The following is a 10,510-nucleotide window of genomic DNA, read 5'->3' as shown; positions in this document are numbered from 1 at the left end:
TTGGGTTGGCTTGGCATGGAGATCTCTCTGCTTGTCAACCTAACCCCTGACACTAGCCTAGTGTTCCCCCTGTAAGTAAGACCCGTGAGATCCTGCAGGGGAAATTATGGATCCCCGGTAACACACACACACACACACACACACACACACACACACACACACACAGTCTCACACACACACGCACACGCATGCACGGAAACACACACAGGCACATGAACACATCTCAGAAACCACTTCTGAAGAACCACTCAACACCTTCAGGGAATGAAGCATTTCCAGGAAGAGCCTCAAAACGAGGGATCTGGGCCTTTATCCAGAGCCTACTAGGATGTGTGGAGAGAAGAAAAAGGTACAACGTAAAAGCTGAGAGGAACCTTTTATTCGGGGATCGTACCGAAGACTACAGACTCGGCGACACCCATTCACAAAGCGCTGTGGAAGGGTTCTGAAGAAGTACGGGAGGAAGGAGCCAGGCTGTTTAGGAGTTTTCGCTGAATTAAATGGAAAACCTAGATACATGTTGGGGAACACCAAAAGACTGCTGCTAATCACAAAGACAAAAACCAAAACAATGAAATCAACAGAGCACCATCACCACCAGCGCCAGCGTCAGCAGCACCACCACCACCACCAAAACCTCACCCAGACATCTGAATTCAGAGAACTGAGCGCGTTTCTGATTATGGGAAGACACAAGAGTCTTGGTCCATTGAAATCATTCCTAGACATGCATCTGAACTTTCCAGGGCTAGTATCCTGCTTTTCTCCATCCTGAGTTGCCCTCAGGCACCACCCTTGGGGTCAGCTGCAGTGTCTGAGGCCTGATGGCAGGGCTACAAACTCTGCGTACTGAAGAGGCTGGTGACATTTTGTGTCCGCAGATGCAAAGGAACGCAGGCGGTCACCGTGGCGTGAGGGTTCAATGATGTCATGCCCATGCCACCCAGAACCTGGCGCGAGACCAATGTGGAAGGTGATCGTGAGGCTCTTTACAGTTTCCTCAGCGTTTCCTTTCTTTGTTCTTCTAAAGTCTTCCTGGGCGTGTAGAGGGAGCAGGAGGGCGCTCCAAAGGAAAGAACATCCACGTCCCAGGGATTCCGCACACGCTGAAGTATCATAAGGCCCCTTAGAACTGAGGAGTGGACTGTCTGCTTGGAACCCTTTTGTAGGCCAAGCTGTCCCAGGAGGTAGGCCCACCTTTGAAATTGGTGAGAAAAAACGATCACACAGAAAACGTCCCGCGACAACAAAAGTCACCACCTTCCTGTCGGGTAGGGCCTAAGGGGCATCTTTCCCAGGCATGAAACATCAGGGTACATGGGTCACTGATTTGGGAAAAATGCAGCGAGGAAGGAGGGCCGGGACTGGGAGCAGCAAGTGGTGGAATCCCTACTCTCTGCATCGCTTCACACTTTGCCAGCGTTCGCCAGGGTTTAACGTTACTGAAATCACTCGGGCTCGCACACGCACACCCCCACCACCCCGCACATGGTTACATTCAGGGCAGCACGCCTGCGCAAGCCCTCGCACTCGTACCCACTCTGCCCGTCTCCGTGGACCCGACGGTTGCCCTACCTTCCTTGTCCCCTGTTCTTCTTCCTTCCCTTTTCTATCGGTACCTCCGCTTCCCAGGTGGGCGCTGCAGCATCGCCAAACAGACCTCTCTCTGGACACGGTTCTGCCCCTTGCCTGAGGGGCTGAGACTCAGCCTTGGCTGAGATGGCTCTTCCCTCAGCAAGCCCGAGGAGGCTTCGGCTGGTTCCATCTGCCACCCTGGGACACAGTGCCCTGGGGATCGCCTTCCTGCTTCACCTCCATTATGGTTCTTTCTTTTGATTTCAGCTTGCTCTCCACGTTCGGCTCCTGCCTTCCACTCAATGCCTTACTTTCAGTTCTTCCCTCTGGACAAAAGGCAGGGTTGGGTGCGTGCCTGGGAAGCTCAACCTGGACAATATATGTAGTCTCCCTTAGGAAGGGAAAATGCCCCCCTGGACTGGGAGAGTAAGGGGCATTCCCTCACATCCATCTCTTAATTGCCATCAGGGATTACCTCAACCCTCTCATGGCCCTTACCTCCTCCTATGAACCTAGAGTTCCCAGGGGTCTTCCTAACCTTTCTGTGCCCTGAGTGCATCCCAGGGCTCTTGGGCCCTTTGCAGTGGACCCATGACATACTCAGGGTGTCAGACGCGGCCTTGACTCTCCCTTTGCACTGTGTAGGCCCGGCGGGCCTACTGCTGAGTCGGAGCCCTTGATGGCACTCAGGAGGGACCACCCCGCCCCCGCCACCCTGCCCAGATCAAGGGGCTACCTTGTTGCCTGTCTTTTGGTCTCTCGGCAGCTAGTGTCTCCCTGTCACTCCCTGTGCAGGTTGCAAAAGATACACAGTGAAGCGCCCCTGCACTGGAACCACGGCAACGCGGTGGTTGTCAGGGCCACGGTGGTTGAGGTGTTGGTGATGGTGACGGTGGTGGTGGTGGTGGTGGGCAGTTACTGCTTCCCTCTGTTCCTTTCACTGGCCTAGTGTCCTCAGCGACCTCCTTTCACGTCTGCTCTTTGGTCCAGGGGGAGGCACAGGTGTAGGAGAAGGCAGTCGTGTGGTTCAGTTTGGACTCTTCCCCTTCCCCCTCGACACCTTTTCCCTTCTCCAGCGGTGGAGGTCACTGTCATCCTCCGGGAAAACCCAGAGAACTAAACATCAACCAACCCAAGGAAGATCCAGGAGTTGCTTCGCAATGAAACAGCATGACGAACTCCAGGCTTGCAAAATTATCTCTTGACTTTCCATTCCGAGCAGTTGTTCTCCTTATGGAAGCCCTTCAAGGCCGAAGATGAGCCAGTAGGAGCCTCCTCAAGTTGCTCCCTGCTTGCCGTTGGTTCACAATCCAGTGGCGTGATCCGAAGAGTATAGATTTCACTGTATACTTACGAGCGGTCGCCTCCCTGTCCCCAAGCCCAGGCAGGTTGGTGCTGGCCACCACGCACAAAACCAGGCAATCAAGCACCCATAGCCGGATACCCACGGCAACACATGCCCACGGGCAGGAAGCTCCATAGACAGGTGAGAGAGCGTGGGCTCGGGTACACAAACACACAGAGACACACACACCACAGAGACACACACACACAGAGACACACACACACACTCTGTCTTCCTACACCGCCACACACAGCACACCCTCACACAACCAGAAACATACTGACACGTGCTGTCAACTCTGCTTTCCTATATACCCTCGCACCACTCTCCCCCCACCCCACCCGCACCCCCTGCCTGCAGCAAGTACTCTGAGAATGGCTGAAACACGCATTCCCAGAGGGGCTCTCAAAAAGCGACACGCAGCCATTCTGAGTTCCACTAGATAGTCCTCTGCCAGCAGGTGGGCCCAGGCTGCTGGTGTAAACCTGAAGCCTCCCTTGTTTAGCCAGGGAAATGGGGTCTCCAAGTGGGAGCAGAGTCTGTGCCCGTCCTACAGAGAATCACGGCCCTGTGTGGGGCTCTGTGACTGGCGATGTTTGTTAGCCTTGCAAGGTTCCTGTGTGAGGGCAAGGCCAGCCTGCCCAGAGTCAGGCCATGGCACCCCATGTTAGGGGCGCCTCCAGGTTGGGCCAGCCACTTCTGGCTGCACTGTTGGGCCAGCCCGAGGTGGTGGCCTCAAGCTGAAGCTGAAGCTCCAGGCCTTGAAAGGGAAGCGGAGTCCCGCAACAAAGTGACTTGCAAGCCAGCGAGGTTTTCAGCACCAGCCTGGTGGCCACCACCTGGTCCAGGAGAAATCCTGTGATTTAGACCCTCAGGCAATGTCACCCAGGCAGGTTGCTTGGTGTATCCTTTGCCTTTTACTTCTCCCAAGAGCAGGAGTCAAGGAAAAGGGGGCTGGAGGAAAGGAAGAGGAAAGGACTGCAGGGGCTCCAGCCTCGTGGTCAGTGGTCCTTTTGTCCTGTGCATTTGGTGGTCCACGTGGTTGCCGCTGGGTGATTGCTTCCTTTCCTCTTCTCTCCTCTTTCACGGGACTGTCTGTGTTGCTTTGGTTTTGCTTTTGGTTTTACATTAGAAGGGGAGGAGAGCTAAGGCCTGATGGTGTAGTGGGGGCAGGGTTAGGCGCTAAGTTGGCATTGATGGAGCCATACTGCCACCAAGCGGAGATGGTTTCGCTCAAAGCCAGTTACCAGGCCTCAAGAGATGGAGACAGCCACAGGGCTGGAAGCAACTGGCCCAGTGGGGACGGCGCGGGGCGGGGCTGGGGTGGGTTTGTTGTCCTGAGGGTGCACACGGGCAATGGGCTCCGGGCCGTGCCTTCTTGTGTGCTCTCCGCGGGAGACTGGACCCTGGTTCTGCAGCTGGGCAAGGCCCTCAGAAACCCCAGGGGCAGCACGAGATGGCCGCCCCTGGGAGTGCCCGGTGCAAATGGCCCCGGCCCCAGAACCTCGAAGACCCTCAGCTTCCGGTGAGGAAGGGGGCCACGTGACCCCAGTGCAGCCGCAGGCAGGGCACCCCGGCACTCCCCAGCAGGGACACCGGAGGAGAAGTTGCAGAATTCCTCTGGGCCCACCCCCAAAATGGCTGACGGGGGAAGCTGCGCTCCCTGGGCTGGACAGTCTGGGAGCTGCCTGCTGTGTCCGGGCTTCCCAGAGCGCACGACTTTCGCCACAGGGTCGCACTGGCAGCCACGCGGCCCTCAGAGGCCTCTGAAGCCCAGTGGAGGAGACCTCCTGCGCCTTGGGCAGAACCCATTCGGCCCAACACAGCCTCGCTGTTCCCTGCGCAGGGCAGAAGACACAGCTCGGCTGCCTGGGCTTTTCACATAAGGCCTTCCGCTGGATGGCGCTGTGGCTACAGAAATGGCAGTCACCCTTGTCCCTGCCCCCACCGAGCCTTCCGCGCCTGCCTTTAGCTTGCAAACAGTGGTCGGTGTGCAGTGGTGGCTGTGAAACTTTCAGATCACCCTCCTCCTCCTCCTCCTCCTCTTTCTCGCCCTCAACCTCATCCTCTTCCTCCTCCTCCTCATCATCCTCATGATCATCATTCTCATCATCATCCACAGCAGCAGCCACATTGGCACCAACATCCCATTATCCTCATCCCCATCCATAGTCCAGCTCACAGACCACCCATCTCATCTTCAGCTGGGCTCTTCACCAACTTGGCCACTTTCCACCAAACCCGCAAGTGTAGCTAGGCAGTTCTTGATTCCCTTGATGCCCTGGTTCAGAGTGAACGCTGCTGCCGACGACCCGCAGAGATCCCAGCCGTGAGCTTTGAGTCCCTTCTTTTATCTTCTGACTCTTGCTGGCCTGTGGCTTGTCTGCACCGCATCTCTTCCTAGGGAGCAACCTCTGTCCTGCTCAAGTGGAGTTGCTTCACTGGGACAAAGATCCGGTGGGTCAGTGGCAGGCACACTCCGGGAAGGTTCCGAAGGTTGTGACCCCTTCTTTACTTGAATCACAAGGGTCCGGAAGTGGCCACCGCACTGCAACCCTGCGTGGAACCCCCGAGCGTCCTTTGTGCGCAGGGGTGGGACTATTGGGGATGGCGTGGGTCGCACTGGTGGGTCTACTTGGGGAAGGCCACTTGGCCTCGACTACATTTGTCCACAAATTCGCTACCACCGGGGTCTTTCTTCCCGCAGGCCTCGCTAGCCAGGCTCTCAGGCTTCAGTTCTGCGCCAGAAGCCCGGGCACATGTCATGCTCAGTATTTTCCAGGTGCCCCTGTGAATTTTTATCCTTTGGGAGAAGGTGGAGTACAGGGCAGAGGGGGAGGGGAAGTGGGTCTTGGGGTTTGGAGGGTCATGTGGAGGAAGGGAGCTGCTTGGGTTGGCTTGGCATGGAGATCTCTCTGCTTGTCAACCTAACCCCTGACACTAGCCTAGTGTTCCCCCTGTAAGTAAGACCCGTGAGATCCTGCAGGGGAAATTATGGATCCCCGGTAAACACACACACACACACACACACACACACACACACACACACACACACAGTCTCACACACACACGCACACGCATGCACGGAAACACACACAGGCACATGAACACATCTCAGAAACCACTTCTGAAGAACCACTCAACACCTTCAGGGAATGAAGCATTTCCAGGAAGAGCCTCAAAACGAGGGATCTGGGCCTTTATCCAGAGCCTACTAGGATGTGTGGAGAGAAGAAAAAGGTACAACGTAAAAGCTGAGAGGAACCTTTTATTCGGGGATCGTACCGAAGACTACAGACTCGGCGACACCCATTCACAAAGCGCTGTGGAAGGGTTCTGAAGAAGTACGGGAGGAAGGAGCCAGGCTGTTTAGGAGTTTTCGCTGAATTAAATGGAAAACCTAGATACATGTTGGGGAACACCAAAAGACTGCTGCTAATCACAAAGACAAAAACCAAAACAATGAAATCAACAGAGCACCATCACCACCAGCGCCAGCGTCAGCAGCACCACCACCACCACCAAAACCTCACCCAGACATCTGAATTCAGAGAACTGAGCGCGTTTCTGATTATGGGAAGACACAAGAGTCTTGGTCCATTGAAATCATTCCTAGACATGCATCTGAACTTTCCAGGGCTAGTATCCTGCTTTTCTCCATCCTGAGTTGCCCTCAGGCACCACCCTTGGGGTCAGCTGCAGTGTCTGAGGCCTGATGGCAGGGCTACAAACTCTGCGTACTGAAGAGGCTGGTGACATTTTGTGTCCGCAGATGCAAAGGAACGCAGGCGGTCACCGTGGCGTGAGGGTTCAATGATGTCATGCCCATGCCACCCAGAACCTGGCGCGAGACCAATGTGGAAGGTGATCGTGAGGCTCTTTACAGTTTCCTCAGCGTTTCCTTTCTTTGTTCTTCTAAAGTCTTCCTGGGCGTGTAGAGGGAGCAGGAGGGCGCTCCAAAGGAAAGAACATCCACGTCCCAGGGATTCCGCACACACTGAAGTATCATAAGGCCCCTTAGAACTGAGGAGTGGACTGTCTGCTTGGAACCCTTTTGTAGGCCAAGCTGTCCCAGGAGGTAGGCCCACCTTTGAAATTGGTGAGAAAAAACGATCACACAGAAAACGTCCCGCGACAACAAAAGTCACCACCTTCCTGTCGGGTAGGGCCTAAGGGGCATCTTTCCCAGGCATGAAACATCAGGGTACATGGGTCACTGATTTGGGAAAAATGCAGCGAGGAAGGAGGGCCGGGACTGGGAGCAGCAAGTGGTGGAATCCCTACTCTCTGCATCGCTTCACACTTTGCCAGCGTTCGCCAGGGTTTAACGTTACTGAAATCACTCGGGCTCGCACACGCACACCCCCACCACCCCGCACATGGTTACATTCAGGGCAGCACGCCTGCGCAAGCCCTCGCACTCGTACCCACTCTGCCCGTCTCCGTGGACCCGACGGTTGCCCTACCTTCCTTGTCCCCTGTTCTTCTTCCTTCCCTTTTCTATCGGTACCTCCGCTTCCCAGGTGGGCGCTGCAGCATCGCCAAACAGACCTCTCTCTGGACACGGTTCTGCCCCTTGCCTGAGGGGCTGAGACTCAGCCTTGGCTGAGATGGCTCTTCCCTCAGCAAGCCCGAGGAGGCTTCGGCTGGTTCCATCTGCCACCCTGGGACACAGTGCCCTGGGGATCGCCTTCCTGCTTCACCTCCATTATGGTTCTTTCTTTTGATTTCAGCTTGCTCTCCACGTTCGGCTCCTGCCTTCCACTCAATGCCTTACTTTCAGTTCTTCCCTCTGGACAAAAGGCAGGGTTGGGTGCGTGCCTGGGAAGCTCAACCTGGACAATATATGTAGTCTCCCTTAGGAAGGGAAAATGCCCCCCTGGACTGGGAGAGTAAGGGGCATTCCCTCACATCCATCTCTTAATTGCCATCAGGGATTACCTCAACCCTCTCATGGCCCTTACCTCCTCCTATGAACCTAGAGTTCCCAGGGGTCTTCCTAACCTTTCTGTGCCCTGAGTGCATCCCAGGGCTCTTGGGCCCTTTGCAGTGGACCCATGACATACTCAGGGTGTCAGACGTGGCCTTGACTCTCCCTTTGCACTGTGTAGGCCCGGCGGGCCTACTGCTGAGTCGGAGCCCTTGATGGCACTCAGGAGGGACCACCCCGCCCCCGCCACCCTGCCCAGATCAAGGGGCTACCTTGTTGCCTGTCTTTTGGTCTCTCGGCAGCTAGTGTCTCCCTGTCACTCCCTGTGCAGGTTGCAAAAGATACACAGTGAAGCGCCCCTGCACTGGAACCACGGCAACGCGGTGGTTGTCAGGGCCACGGTGGTTGAGGTGTTGGTGATGGTGACGGTGGTGGTGGTGGTGGTGGGCAGTTACTGCTTCCCTCTGTTCCTTTCACTGGCCTAGTGTCCTCAGCGACCTCCTTTCACGTCTGCTCTTTGGTCCAGGGGGAGGCACAGGTGTAGGAGAAGGCAGTCGTGTGGTTCAGTTTGGACTCTTCCCCTTCCCCCTCGACACCTTTTCCCTTCTCCAGCGGTGGAGGTCACTGTCATCCTCCGGGAAAACCCAGAGAACTAAACATCAACCAACCCAAGGAAGATCCAGGAGTTGCTTCGCAATGAAACAGCATGACGAACTCCAGGCTTGCAAAATTATCTCTTGACTTTCCATTCCGAGCAGTTGTTCTCCTTATGGAAGCCCTTCAAGGCCGAAGATGAGCCAGTAGGAGCCTCCTCAAGTTGCTCCCTGCTTGCCGTTGGTTCACAATCCAGTGGCGTGATCCGAAGAGTATAGATTTCACTGTATACTTACGAGCGGTCGCCTCCCTGTCCCCAAGCCCAGGCAGGTTGGTGCTGGCCACCACGCACAAAACCAGGCAATCAAGCACCCATAGCCGGATACCCACGGCAACACATGCCCACGGGCAGGAAGCTCCATAGACAGGTGAGAGAGCGTGGGCTCGGGTACACAAACACACAGAGACACACACACCACAGAGACACACACACACAGAGACACACACACACACTCTGTCTTCCTACACCGCCACACACAGCACACCCTCACACAACCAGAAACATACTGACACGTGCTGTCAACTCTGCTTTCCTATATACCCTCGCACCACTCTCCCCCCACCCCACCCGCACCCCCTGCCTGCAGCAAGTACTCTGAGAATGGCTGAAACACGCATTCCCAGAGGGGCTCTCAAAAAGCGACACGCAGCCATTCTGAGTTCCACTAGATAGTCCTCTGCCAGCAGGTGGGCCCAGGCTGCTGGTGTAAACCTGAAGCCTCCCTTGTTTAGCCAGGGAAATGGGGTCTCCAAGTGGGAGCAGAGTCTGTGCCCGTCCTACAGAGAATCACGGCCCTGTGTGGGGCTCTGTGACTGGCGATGTTTGTTAGCCTTGCAAGGTTCCTGTGTGAGGGCAAGGCCAGCCTGCCCAGAGTCAGGCCATGGCACCCCATGTTAGGGGCGCCTCCAGGTTGGGCCAGCCACTTCTGGCTGCACTGTTGGGCCAGCCCGAGGTGGTGGCCTCAAGCTGAAGCTGAAGCTCCAGGCCTTGAAAGGGAAGCGGAGTCCCGCAACAAAGTGACTTGCAAGCCAGCGAGGTTTTCAGCACCAGCCTGGTGGCCACCACCTGGTCCAGGAGAAATCCTGTGATTTAGACCCTCAGGCAATGTCACCCAGGCAGGTTGCTTGGTGTATCCTTTGCCTTTTACTTCTCCCAAGAGCAGGAGTCAAGGAAAAGGGGGCTGGAGGAAAGGAAGAGGAAAGGACTGCAGGGGCTCCAGCCTCGTGGTCAGTGGTCCTTTTGTCCTGTGCATTTGGTGGTCCACGTGGTTGCCGCTGGGTGATTGCTTCCTTTCCTCTTCTCTCCTCTTTCACGGGACTGTCTGTGTTGCTTTGGTTTTGCTTTTGGTTTTACATTAGAAGGGGAGGAGAGCTAAGGCCTGATGGTGTAGTGGGGGCAGGGTTAGGCGCTAAGTTGGCATTGATGGAGCCATACTGCCACCAAGCGGAGATGGTTTCGCTCAAAGCCAGTTACCAGGCCTCAAGAGATGGAGACAGCCACAGGGCTGGAAACTGGCCCAGTGGGGACGGCGCGGGGCGGGGCTGGGGTGGGTTTGTTGTCCTGAGGGTGCACACGGGCAATGGGCTCCGGGCCGTGCCTTCTTGTGTGCTCTCCGCGGGAGACTGGACCCTGGTTCTGCAGCTGGGCAAGGCCCTCAGAAACCCCAGGGGCAGCACGAGATGGCCGCCCCTGGGAGTGCCCGGTGCAAATGGCCCCGGCCCCAGAACCTCGAAGACCCTCAGCTTCCGGTGAGGAAGGGGGCCACGTGACCCCAGTGCAGCCGCAGGCAGGGCACCCCGGCACTCCCCAGCAGGGACACCGGAGGAGAAGTTGCAGAATTCCTCTGGGCCCACCCCCAAAATGGCTGACGGGGGAAGCTGCGCTCCCTGGGCTGGACAGTCTGGGAGCTGCCTGCTGTGTCCGGGCTTCCCAGAGCGCACGACTTTCGCCACAGGGTCGCACTGGCAGCCACGCGGCCCTCAGAGGCCTCTGAAGCCCAGTGGAG

The 10,510-nt window shown here is 56.4% G+C and overlaps 1 long non-coding RNA gene across 1 annotated transcript; it reads right to left on the bottom strand.

Moving 5' to 3' along the window:
• Positions 1–362: 362 nt before the first annotated feature.
• Positions 363–10,012, bottom strand: LOC309798175. The gene is made up of 2 exons (XR_014292986.1): positions 6,971–10,012; positions 363–1,160 (listed from the first exon to the last, which is right to left on the bottom strand). It is a non-coding gene; the product is annotated as an uncharacterized lncRNA (long non-coding RNA).
• Between the last annotated feature and the right edge of the window lie 498 nt (positions 10,013–10,510).

Source organism: Mesoplodon mirus, assembly GCF_964341445.2.
Source record: "Mesoplodon mirus genome assembly, contig: HAP1_SCAFFOLD_2006, whole genome shotgun sequence".
Classification (NCBI taxonomy): Eukaryota; Metazoa; Chordata; class Mammalia; order Artiodactyla; family Ziphiidae; genus Mesoplodon; species Mesoplodon mirus.
Note: the sequence above shows the minus strand (reverse complement) of the source record. Positions and strands in the feature narration are given on the sequence as shown.